This window comes from Loxodonta africana, chromosome 9 (genome assembly GCF_030014295.1).
Source record: "Loxodonta africana isolate mLoxAfr1 chromosome 9, mLoxAfr1.hap2, whole genome shotgun sequence".
Lineage (NCBI taxonomy): Eukaryota > Metazoa > Chordata > Mammalia > Proboscidea > Elephantidae > Loxodonta > Loxodonta africana.
The window spans coordinates 4,342,807-4,355,610 of NC_087350.1; positions in this window are offsets into that span (position 1 = coordinate 4,342,807).

Here is a 12,804-nt window from a genome sequence, read left to right on the forward strand (position 1 = left end):
TCAGTTGCTCACAGTGGAAATCTGCCTCCCTTTCCTACTCCCCTACTTCTTCCCAGTTTTTTCTGGGATCAACTCCCAAATAAAGGGCAGCTCCCAAGTGCTGGCTTCAGCCCTGCCAGCTTCCTTCTCTTCCTCTAGAGAACTGCTCCTCCTCCACCACCGAACCCGGTGGCTCCCCATCCACAGCAGTCATCCTGTCCTCAGCTCTTCCCCTCAGGGAATTCAGGCTGGAGCAACAAAAGGGCCTCCTTCCAGATGCCAGTCACTAGGAGCCCAGAGCTGCCACCAGCCAGGGCTCCAGATACATAAAGGAAGCCCGCCTCAGAATAAAGAGGGAAGGCAGCAGCTGTGAGCTGTGGAAGGAAAGCCTATTGGTGGGGCAGGGGGCTACACCATTGGGTGTGCGTAGCCCTCTGCCCACCCGTACCCCTCTCTACCCACAGTTTGGTTAGGGGGGCCATATAATCCCCCTTTCTGCCCAAGCCCTTGCCAGTGGGCTTCTGACATTTGCAACTAAATCCACCTGACTTACACAAATGATAACAAGAGGAATAAAACTGCCCCTCTTATTTCAACGTCAGGGAATACTGTGTTTCAGTCACGCATCTAAGTCAAAACAGGATATTCACTGACTCTTTTTTTATCAAATGTTTTTCCTCTTTTAATCGTATTTTTTCCAAAAATAATGATGTGTTGTATCAATTTTAATGTACTTGTAAGAGTTTTTGTAGGAGTTTAATATAAATATAATCACACACACCTCCCTCACCAGAAAAATATGTCAAACTTGTTTTGGTTTGAAAAAGTGGTCACTATGAATGTATCCCAGAGAAATAAGTGCCCCTCAAATTAAGCAATTTGCATAATGTTGCTTACTCTCATGTTCCTGGATTCTATTCTATTTATTCTATTTGTAAACTAAAACCACACCCATGCCATTGAGTCGATTCCAACTCATAGTGACCCTATGGGACAGAATCGAGCTGCCCCATAGGGTTTCCAAGGCTGTAATCTTTATGGAAGCAGACTGCCACATCTTTCTCCTGAGGAGCTGCTGGATGGGTTTGATCCGCTGGCCTCTCGGTTAGCAGCCAAGCACTTAACCACTGTGCCACCAGGGCTCCTCCTATTTATTGTAAGAGCAAGCTAAATAGCATTACAATGAAGTTTTTCAAAGAAAAACTAAGCTGTTCACATTCCCATCTTGGCGCCCCTGTTTCCCTTTCACTCTAGTCCACCCCTCACACCTGACGTGTATAAGCACAGCATGCTGACAGATTTGCACTGTGCCTTTCACACAAAATAGCAGAGCCTTTCGCCCTGGGAGTCCATGGCCTTTGAAATTACCCTCCTAAAGCTCTTCCACTTTCCACCCAGCGCACGGTCTCCAACGCGCTTATACTCTCTTCCATTGTTGAGCATGCTGGCCGCTGGAAAGTTCTTTCCCACTGAGAGATAATGCCACAACGAGCGTTTCCTGCTCGTGTGCATTCTTCTTCCAGTCCTTTCCTGGCACCACATTACTGTGTCAAAAGCTGTGAATGACTTCTGTGCTCCTAGATAACACGCCTGCAAACTGCCTTCCTAGCCATGGCCCAGCCAAGTGGGGGAATATACGGAATTGGAAGAAATTCAAGCACCCCACAATAGACAAGGAGCTAGACAAACTCTGATAGAGCCACTACAGAATTCTGACATAACTCTTAGTTGCATATTTCAATTTGTGGAAATGTGCTCATTAGCCAGTTAAGTTTTGTTTTTTGTGGTCAATTGATCTTTTTATTGTGATAAAAATACATATAATACAAATTTGCCAATTCAACATTTTTGACATGTACAGTTCAGTAACACTGATTATTGCCAAATTTCCCATCCTCATAAACAGATATTTGATGCTTCTAAACAATGATTCCACCTACAAGCTTTTTTTATATATAATTTTTATTGTGCTTTAAGTGAAAGTTTACAAATCAAGTCAGTCTCTCACACAGAAACCCATATACACCTTGCTTTTTTTTTTACACCTTGCTACACACTCCCAATTACTCTCTCCCTAATGAGACAGCCCGATCTCTCCCTCCACTCTCTCTTTTCGTGTCCTTTTCACCAGCTTCAAACCCCCTCCACCCTCTCATCTCCCCTCCAGGCAGGAGATGCGAACATAGTCTCAAGTGTCCACCTGATCCAAGAAGCTCACTCCTCACCAGCATCCCTCTCCAACCCATTGTCCAGTCCAAGAGTTGGCTTCAGGAATGGTTCCTGTCCTGGGCCAACAGAAGGTCTGGGGTCCATGACCACCGGGATCCTTCCAGTCTCAGTCAGACCATTAAGTCTGGTCTTTTTATGAGAATTTGGGGTCTGCATCGCACTGCTCTCCAGTTCCGTCAGGGATTCTCTGTTGTGTCAGGGCAGTCATCGGTTGTAGCTGGGTACCATCTAGTTCTTCTGGTCTCAGGCTGATGTAGTCTCTAGTTTATGTGGCCCTTTCTGTCTCTTGGGCTCATAATTACCTTGTGTCCTTGGTATTTTTCATTCTCCTTTGATCCAGGTGGGTTGAGACCAATTGATGCATCTTAGATGGCTGCTTGCTGATGTTTAAGACCCCCAGATGCCACTCTTCAAAGTGGGATGCGGAATGTTTTCTTAATAGATTTTATTATGCTAGTTGACTTAGATGTCCCCTGAAATCATGGTCCCCAAACCCTTGCTCCTGCTACACTGGCCTTTGAAGCATTCAGTTTGTTCAGGAAACTTCTTTGCTTTTCATTTAGTCCAGTTGTGCTGACCTCCCCTGTATTGTATTGTCTTTCTCTTCACCTAAAGTAGTTCTTATCTACCAACTAATTAGTGAATACCCCTCTCCCACCCTCCCTCCTCTCGTAACCAGAAAAGAATGTTTTCTTCTCAGTTTAAACTATCTCTCAAGTTCTTATAATAGTGGTCTTATAAAATATTTGTCTATTTGCAAATGACTAATTTCACTCAGCGTAATGCTTTCCAGTTTCCTCCATGTTATGAAATGTTTCACAGATTCCTCACTGCTCTATATTGATGTGTACTATTCCATTGTGTGAATATACCATAATTTATTTCTCCATTCATACGTTGATGGGCACCTTGGTTGCTTCCATCTTTTTGCTGTTGTAAACAGTGCTGCAATAAACATGGGTGTAAAGGCGCTTTATTTCTCTAGGATATATTCCAAGGAGTGGGGTTGCTGGATCGTGTGGTAGTTCTATTTCTACCTTTTTAAGGAAGTGCCAAATCGATTTCCAAAGTGGTTGTACCATTTTACCTTCCCAACAGCAGTGTATAAGTGTTCCAATCTCTCCACAGCCTCTCCAACATTTATTATTTTGTGTTTTTTGGATTAATGCCAGCCTTGTTGGAGTGAGATGAAACCTCATTGTAGTTTTGATCTGCGTTTCTCTAAAGGCTAATGATCGTGAACATTTCCTCATGTATCTGTTAGCTGCCTGAATGTTTTCTTTAGTGAAGTGTCTGTTCATATCTTTTGCCCATTTTTTAATAGGGTTATTTGTCTTTTTGTAGATGAGTTTTTGCAGTATTATGTAGCTTTTAGAGATTAGATGCTGATCAGAAATGTCATAGCAAAAAAACTTTTTCCCAGTCTGTTGGTAGTCTTTTTACTCTTTTGGTGAAGTCTTTGGATGAGCATAGGTGTTTGATTTTTAGGGGCTCCCAGTTATCTAGTTTTTCTTCTGCATTCTTAATACTGTTTTGTATACTGTTTATGCCATGTATTAGGGCTCCTAGTGTTGTCCCTATTTTTTCTTCCATGATCTTTATCATTTTAGATTTTATATTTAGGTCTTTGATCCATTTTGAGCTCATTTTTGTGCATGGAGTGAGGTATGGGTCTTGTTTCATTTTTTTGCAGATGGATATCCAGTTACGCCAGCACCATTTGTTAAAAAGACTGTCTTTTCCCCATTTAACTATTTTGGGGCCTTTGTCAAATATCAACTGCTCATATGTGGATGGATTTATGTCTGGATTCTCAATTCTGTTCCATTGGTCTATGTATCTGTTGTTGTCCCAGTACTAGGCTGTTTTGCCTACTGTGGCTATATAATATGTTCTAAAATCAGGTAAAATAAGGCCTCCCACTTTGTTCTTCTTCTCAGTAATGCCTTATTTATCCGAGGTCCCTTTCCCTTCCATATGAAGTTGGTGATTTTTTCTCCATCTCATTAAAGAATGTTGTTGGGATTTGGATCGGAATTGCATTAAATGTATAGATGGCTTTTGGTGGAAGAGACATTTTTATAATGTTAAGTCTTCCTATCCATGAGCAAGGTACAATTTTCTACTTACGTAAGTCTCTTTTGGTTTCTTGCAGAAGTGTACTGTAGTTTTCTTTGTATAAGTCCTTTACACGTCTGGTAAAATTTATTCCTAAGTATTTTATCTTCTTGGGGGCTACTGTAAATGGCATTGATCTGGTGATTTCTTCTTCGATGTTCTTTTTGTTGGTGTAGAGGAATCCAACTGATTTTTGTATGTTTATCTTATATCCCAATACTCTGCTGAACTATTAGTTTCAGTACTTTTCTAGAGGATTCTTTAGGGTTTTCTGTGTATAAGATCATGTCATCTGCCAATAGAGATACTTTTACTTCTTCCTTGCCAATCTGGATGCCCTTTATTTCTTTATCTAGCCTAATTGCTCTGGCTAGGACTTCCAGCACAATGTTGAAGAAGAGTGGTGATTAAGGGCATCCTTGTCCGGTTCCCGATCTCAAGGGGAATGTTTTCAGGCTCTCTCCATTTAGGGTGATGTTGGCTGTTGGCTTTGAATAAATGCCCTTTATCATGTTGAGAAATTTTCATTCTATTCCTATTTTGCTGAGAGTTTTTATCCTGAATGGGTGTTGAACTTTGCCAAATGCGTTTTCTGCACCAATTGATAAAACCATGTGATTCTTGTCTTTTATTTTATTTATGTGGTGGATTACATTGTTTTTCTAATGTTGAGCCATGCCTGCACAACTGGTATGAATCCCACTTTGTCATGGTGAATTATTTTTTTTTATATGCTGTTGAATTCTATTAGCTAGAATTTTGTTGAGGATTTTTGCATCTACTTTCATGAGGGATATAGGTCTATAATTTTCTTTTCTTGTGGTGCCTTTACTGGGTTTTGGTATCAGGGATATGGTGGCTTCATAGAATGAGTTTGGTAGTATTCCGTCCTTTTCTGTGCTCTGAAATACCTTTAGTGGTAGTGGTGTTAACTCTTCTCTGAAAGTTTGGTAGAGCTCGCAGTGAAGCCGTCTGGGCCAGGGCTTTATTTGTTGGGAGTTTTTTCATTACCTTTTCAATCTCTTCTTTTGTTATGGGTCTATTTAGTTGTTCTACCTCTGTGTTAGTTTAGGTAGGTAGTGTGTTTCTAGGTATTCATCCATTTCTTCTAGGTTTTCAAATTTGTTAGAGTACAATTTTTCATAGTAATCTGATAGGATTCTTTTCATTTCAGTTGGGTCTGTTGTAATATCGCCCCTCTCATTTCTTATCTGGGCTATTTGCTTCCTCTCCTGTTTTTCTTTTGTCAGTTTGGCCAGTGGTTTATCAATTTTGTTGATTTTTTTCAAAGAAGCAGATTATGGTCTTGTTAATTCTCTCAATTGTTTTTCTGTTTTCTATTTCATTTAGTTCTGCTTTAATTTTTATTATTTGTTTTCTTCTGGTGCCTGAAGGTTTCTTTTGTTGCTCTCTATTTGTTCAACTTGTAGGGATAATTCTTTGATTTGGGCCCTTTTGTCTTTTTGCATGTGTGCATTTATTGATATAAATTGGCCTCTGAGTACTGCTTTTGCTGTGTCCCAAAGGTTCTGATAGGAAGTGTTTTCATTCTCATCAGATTCTATCAATTTCTTTATTCCATCCTTAATGTCTTCTATAATCCAGTCTTTTTTGAGCAGGGTATTGTTCAGTTTCCAAGTGTTAGATTTCTTTTCCTGTTATTGATTTCCACTTTTATGGCCTTATGGTCAGAGAAGATTCTTTGTAATATTTCAATGTTTTGGATTCTGCTAAGGCTTGCTTCATGGGCTAATATGTGGTCTATTTTAGAGAATGTTCCATATGCACTAGAAAAGAAAGTATACTTGGTTCCTGTTGGGTGGAGTGCTCTGTATGTGTCTATGAGATCAAATTGGTTGATTGTGGCATTTAGATCTTCCGTGTCTTTATTGAGCTTCTCTCTGGATGTCCTTTTCTTCACAGAAGTGGTGTGTTGAAGTCTCCTACTATTATTGTGGAGCTGTCTATCTCACTTGTCAATGCTGATAGAGTTTGTTTTATGTATCTTGCAGCCCTGTCACTGGGTGGATAAATATTTAATATGGTTATATCTTCTTGGTGTATTTCCCTTTAATCATTATATAGTGTCCTTCCTTATCCTTTCTGATGGATTTAACTTTAAAGTCTCTTTTGTCAGAAATTAGTATTGCCACTCCGGCTCTTTTTTGTTGTTGTTTGCTTGATATATTTTTTTCCATCCTTTGAGTTTTAGTTTGTTTTTGTCTCTAAGTCTAAGGTGTGTCTCTTGTAGGCAGCATATAGACAGATCTTGTTTTTTAATCCATTCTGCCACTCTCTGTCTCTTTATTGGTGCATTTAGTCCATTTTCATTCAGGGTAATTATGGATAGGTATGAATTTATTCCTATCATTTTGATGTCTTTTTTTGTATGTTGTTGACAGTTGCATTTTCCCACTTCCTTTTATATGCTGAGTAGGTTATCTTTACATATTGTCCTTTCCTCATATTTGTTGTTGTAGATTTTGTTTCTGCTGTGTCTCTATTTTTTTCTTGTATTTTATTTTGATGAGTAGGCTAGTTTGTCTCCTTTGTGGTTACGTTATTATTTACCCCTATTTTTCTAAATTTAAACCTAACTTTTATTTCTTTGTATGACCATATCTTCCTCTCCATATGGAATGTGTATGATTACATTTCTTAGTACCTCTTTATTATTTTAATGTTGTATTCTTTTATATAATAACATTGCTGTTACCCTGTTTTGAGCTTTGTTTCTTTGGATTTCTCTGTCTGAGATGACTTCTGGTTGCTCTGCCCAGTGTTCTAGTCTTGGTTTGATAGCTGATATTATTGATTTTCTAATTCAAAGAACTCCCTTTAGTATTTCTTGTAGTTTTTGGTTTGGTTTTTATGAATTCCCTAAACTTGTGTTTTTCTGGAAATGTCTTCATTTCACCTTCATATTTAAGAGACAGTTTTGCTGGATATATGATTCTTGGCAGGGAATTTTTTCCTTCAGTTTTTTAAATATGTCATCCCATTGCCTTCTTGCCTGCATGGTTTCTGCTGAGTAGTCTGAGCTTATTCTTATTGGCTCTCCTTTGTAGGTGACTTTTCGTTTATCCCTCTCTGCTCTTATAATTCTGTCTTTATCTTCAGTTTTGGCAAGTTTGATTATAATATGTCTTGGTGACTTTCTTTTAAGATCTACCTTATGTGGAGTTCGATGAGCATCTTGGGTAGATGTCTTCTCATCTTTCACAATGTCACAATGATTCTCTCTGTATTTTCTGTTATCCCTCCCTGTTCTGGTACTCAAATCACTCATAGGTTATTTCTCTTGATAGAGTCCCACATGATTCTTAAAGTTTCTTCATTTTATTAAATTCTTTTATCTGATTTTTCTTCAAACATATTAGTGCCAAGTGATTTATCTTCAAGTTCCAAAATTCTAGCTTCTACTTGCTCAATTCTGCTCCCCTGACTTTCTATTGAGTTGACTACTTCTGTAATTTTATTGTTAATCTTCTGAATTTCTGACTGCAGCCTGTCTATGGATTTTTCCAGCTTTTTAAGCTTTTCATTATGTCCCTGAATAATCTTTCTAATTTCTTCAATTGCTTTATCTGTGTGTTCCTTGGCTTTTTCTGCATATTGCCTCATTTCCTTCCTGATGTCTTGAGGGGTTCTGTATATTAAACTTTTATATTCTGGCTCTCGTAGTTCCAGGAATGCACTTTCATCTAGAAGATCCCTGGATTCTTTATTTTGGAGCTTGTAGAGGTGATCATGATCTGTTTCTTTATGTGACTTGATATTGACTCTTGTCCCTGAGCCATCTGTAAGTTAATTGTATCAGTTTATGCTTGCTTACTGTGTCGTAGCTTCTTGCTTTATTTTGTTTTGGGGTACCCCTATGGGTTGCTTGAGTGAGCTAGCTTGGTTATTTTCACCTTTGGAGTTCTGACGTCCTGTCCAGATGGCTAGAGCTCTTATCAGGTATATCAGTCTAGGAGTCCATTCAGTTTTCTTGTATGAATTCAGCTCAGGTGTCCAGGTAGCTGATCATCAAGTGTGTGGTACAGGCTCTGTCCTACAGTCTTAGAAGGGCAGGGGTGATTGACTTATATACTAGTATCTGATTGGAGCAGGGGGTCACACTCTGAACAAGGCAGTGGGCTGAGAACTGACCTCTGAGTGTCTCTGAGGAAAGCACGTCCTGTTCCCTAGAGCATGCTGGTGGGCAGGTTCTGCAGAGGGACCATGGGCACCCAAAGTTTTTGGTTGCAAGGACTGGGAGGTACCAATTTTCTCTGGGCCCCTGTCACAGGTGGCTGGGTGACCTGAGTGGAGCTACCAGTCCTTAGGTCCCTGACGTGGGTAAGCAAAACAATGTCAAACATCAAACACCCACCTCTCCACTGCACAGCCGAAATTGTTGGAGTCTGCCAACAAGGGCCTATTCTCCTGAAATAGACCCATATTAGTCCATGCAGAAAGGTAAGGTGCTCAAGGTCCATGGATGGTTTATGCCTGGACAGGAGCTGCTTCTGTCCTGAGCTCCCCTGGTTAGTGGAGCTAGCAAATTATCTTTTCCCCCAAATGCAATTTTTTTCCTTCCCCAAGGCTGGGAGATGGCTCTAGGTGCTCAACAGTACTATCTCAGGCCCAGGGAATTCAGCTGCTGAAGCCGGTTTGCAGGTGGGGGGGGGGGCACGTTAAAATATACACAAGTACTTAGCTTTTGATGCGAGCGCAGTTCTCCTCAGGTTCCGGAGGTGTGAGTGAGCTGTGTGGCTGGCTGCTTCTCCCTGAGGAAACTGCGGCCAAATGCTAGGACCAGCCTGCCGCCACCGCTCGGGGAATGGTGCCTGAGGGGTCCCGGCGATTCAGGTCCAGTAACTCCTCTCCGCTTCTGAACAGTCTCTTCCTCCCCATGCCCCTCATTTCATTTTCTAAGCTTGCCTTTGAAGCTCAGGGCTCCCAGCTTGTCACAAATATACTCGTTTCACTTGTTTTTTCAGGTCTTTGTTTTAAAGAGGGCTCACCAGAAGCATCTGTCCATTCCACCATCTTGGCTCCACTGCTAAGTTTTTGTTTTTAAAAAAAGAGCAACAAATAGGACTCAGACATACCAGTTACAACCTTACGAGAACGCAGGGGTGTGAGTCCTTTGCCAGTGTGAACAGGAACCCAGGGAATAGAAAGCGAAGGTGTGGATTTTACTGGGTACTTTTTTTTTTTTTAATATCCAAGTTGCTTTTTCAGACTGATGAAGCACAACCAAGCTTACTCTTTCTTAGAATCTTTGGGGGTCCAAGCCTTTCCCTGGAGCCCCAGAGCTAAATGCATCACCTCCCAAAGGGAACAGGGCCCTCCCAACCTCATCCTCTTCACTGTCAGCAGCCTGAGAAATCCCTTCAGCATCACCCTCCTCTTGACCTCCAGCCCATGTCGTCAACAGGCGATACCTACTCTAAGACCCAAGTTCTTCCAGAATCTACCCATTTCTCTTCTTCCCACTGCCACACCTGAGGTCAGGACTTCATTAGTTTCCCCCAGACGACTGTGGTGATGTTTCAGTTGGTCCCCTACACTGTCCATATTGGAGCCAGAGAAGAGTGATGACAAATGCAAATCAGGTTTATCATTTGCCTGCTTTAAATTATTTGGTTCCTTGCCATTGCTCTAAAGCTATGCCATCCAACATGGAGGCCACAGGCAATGATGCTACTTAAATTTAAACTTCAATTAATTAAAATTAAAAATTAAGTTCCTTAGATGAACTGGCCACTTTTCAAGGGCTCAATAGCTACATGTGGCTGATGGCTCGCATATTGGACATTGCAGATGTAGAACATTTCTGTCACTGCAGAAAGTTCTGTTGGACAGCACTGCACCCAAAGATAAAGTCCAAAACCTTTAACTGACCTACAAGGCCCTACCAGCGACTCCAATCTCACCTCCTACCATGTTCCCACACTCACTACCCTTCAATCACTACAATCCTGAAAGTCCTAGTGTCCCTTCTCACCTCAGCATTTGTGCACATGCTGTTCCCTCTGCCTGGAATCCTGCCTCTGTGCCCACTCCCCTTCACACACACACCTCATCCAGCTAATTCCTCTCCTCCATTTAGAATTCAGTGTTTGTTATTGCTTGCTCACATATTTCTCTGTCTTCCCTGATGAGGTCAATCCCCTTGCAGGGCAATCTCATGGCTTCTCTTTCAAGCACTTCTCCTTTATAGCAGGTATCAGCATTGTACCTTAAATAGCAAATTGTATTACTCATGGCTTAATGTCTGTTCCCCCAACAAAAATGTCAGCTACAGGGTGGCAGATGTTGTTATGGACTGAATAGTGTCCCCCAAGAATATATGTTGAGTTCTGGGCCCTTGTGCCTGTGGCTGTGATCCTGTTTGGAAAGAGGGTTTTTGTTTTGTTACGTTAATGGGGTCATGCTGGTGTTGGGTGGGTCCTAAAACTATCACTCCTGAGTCAGAAAAAGAAAAGAACAGACACAGACACACTCACAGGGGGAAGACAGATGCCATGTGAAGTTTGGATCATCCACAAGCCAAGGAACCAAGGAATGCCCACAGCTACCCACAAGGGAGGAATCAACAAGGCCGAGACCCTGATTTGGACTTATAGCTTCTAGAATTGTTAGAAAATAATTTTCTGTTCTTTAGAGCCGCCTACTTGTGGTATTTCTGTTATAGCAGCACTAGGTAACTACTATCAGTGTCTTTCCTGTCTTGGGCAACAACCCAGAACCAGTGGGGTACACATAGAAAACAAAAACTTGTTGCTGTTGATTTCAACCCACAGCAACCCTTTAAAAAAAAAAAAAAAAAACCAAACCCAGTGCCGTTGAGTCGATTCTGACTCATAGCGACCCTATAAGAAAGTAGAACGGCCCCACGGAGTTTCCAAGGAGTGCCTGATGGATTCAAACTGCTGACCCTTTGGTTAGCAGCCATAGCACTTAACCACTACACCACCAGGGTTTCCAGCAACCCTGTAGTAGGAAATAAATAAATATCTGTTGAATAAATGACTGAGTATTGGAAGGGTGTTAACGTCTAGCAAATGGGGCACTTCTCAGTCCCAAACTCAGAGTGGCTGAAGCTCTGAGCTGATGGTGTCGAGGCTCCCTGGCAGCCACTTCATGTAGCATTAACTCCAAGGACAAAGGAGGGGCAGAGGCAACAGGCGCAGGTGGAGAAAACCTGTTGAGCATTTGCTTGTGTTTTGCAGGATACAGCCAGTGCAGCTCTTTCCTCCAACGCCTACCTGGTGGATGACCTTTTACTTTTAATGCCACAGGCCATAAGCGAGTTTTATGCCTAAGGACAGGACTATGGTCATAGAAGGTCGCTGGTAGGAACTGCATTAAACTGAGCCTTCTGTCCTTATATGTTATACACAAACCAAACTGTTTTCAGATATGACAATAAAATGTTTGATTTGCCTCAAAATAATGTGAATGGATATCTGTAGGGAAAAAAATGAACTTTGACCCCTACCTCACACTCACACAAAGATGGGGTGGGATGCATAGTAGACCCAAATAAAAACAAAAACCAGAAATCTTCTAGAAAAGAACATAGAATATCTTCATGAGTAAAGTGTAAACAAAGGTTTCTTAGGACACAGAAAGCAAAAACCACAAAAGAAAAAAATTGATAAATTAGGCTTATCAAAATGTCATACTTCTGTTCAACAAAAGACATCATTAAGGAAATGAATAGGCAAGTCACATACTGGGGAAAAATATTTGTCACACATATATCTGACAAAGAACTAGGATCAAGAAATACATAAAGAACCCCTACGACTCAATAATAATGAAACAAACAACCCAGTTTTTTTGATGGGTAAAAGATTTGAACAGACTATTTACAAAGGAATACACACAAGTGAACAGTAAGCACATAAAAAAAGTACTCAGCACCATTAGTCATCAGGAAAACGTAAACTTAAACCACTCTGAGATACCACTACACACCTGCTGGAGTGGTCAAATGTAAAAGGCTAACAACGCTAAACGTCGGTTTAGCCACCTTAATTGGACTATACCAGCCTCAGTTTAGCTCCTGTCCTGTGTTCTTTGTTCAGGGTATTGCCTGTCCCTGTCCCACAATGGCTGCAATGACCCAAGTTCTTCAGATGTCAGTGGGTAGAATCTCCCATCTTCTATGCCAAGCCAGCTTCTCCTCTACCCTGTTTCTGGACTCACCTCAACTCTCCAACACTCCAGATGCTGTCTGGAGCTCTGAGATCTCATTCTGTGCTTGTTTTTATTTGTTCTTCTGTGGGTTAGATGCAGGGGGATAAATGGGAGCAACTGTTTGCTATCTTGACCCGTCTCCTCACAGGATGTTTCTGAATCTCATCCGTGGTGTTGCCTGTATCGGTCATTTGCTCATATCTGTTGCTGTGTAGTATTTCTTTGTATGAATGTTCCACAACCATTTCCATCTTTTGACTGTTGTAAGTAAATATTTTAAAA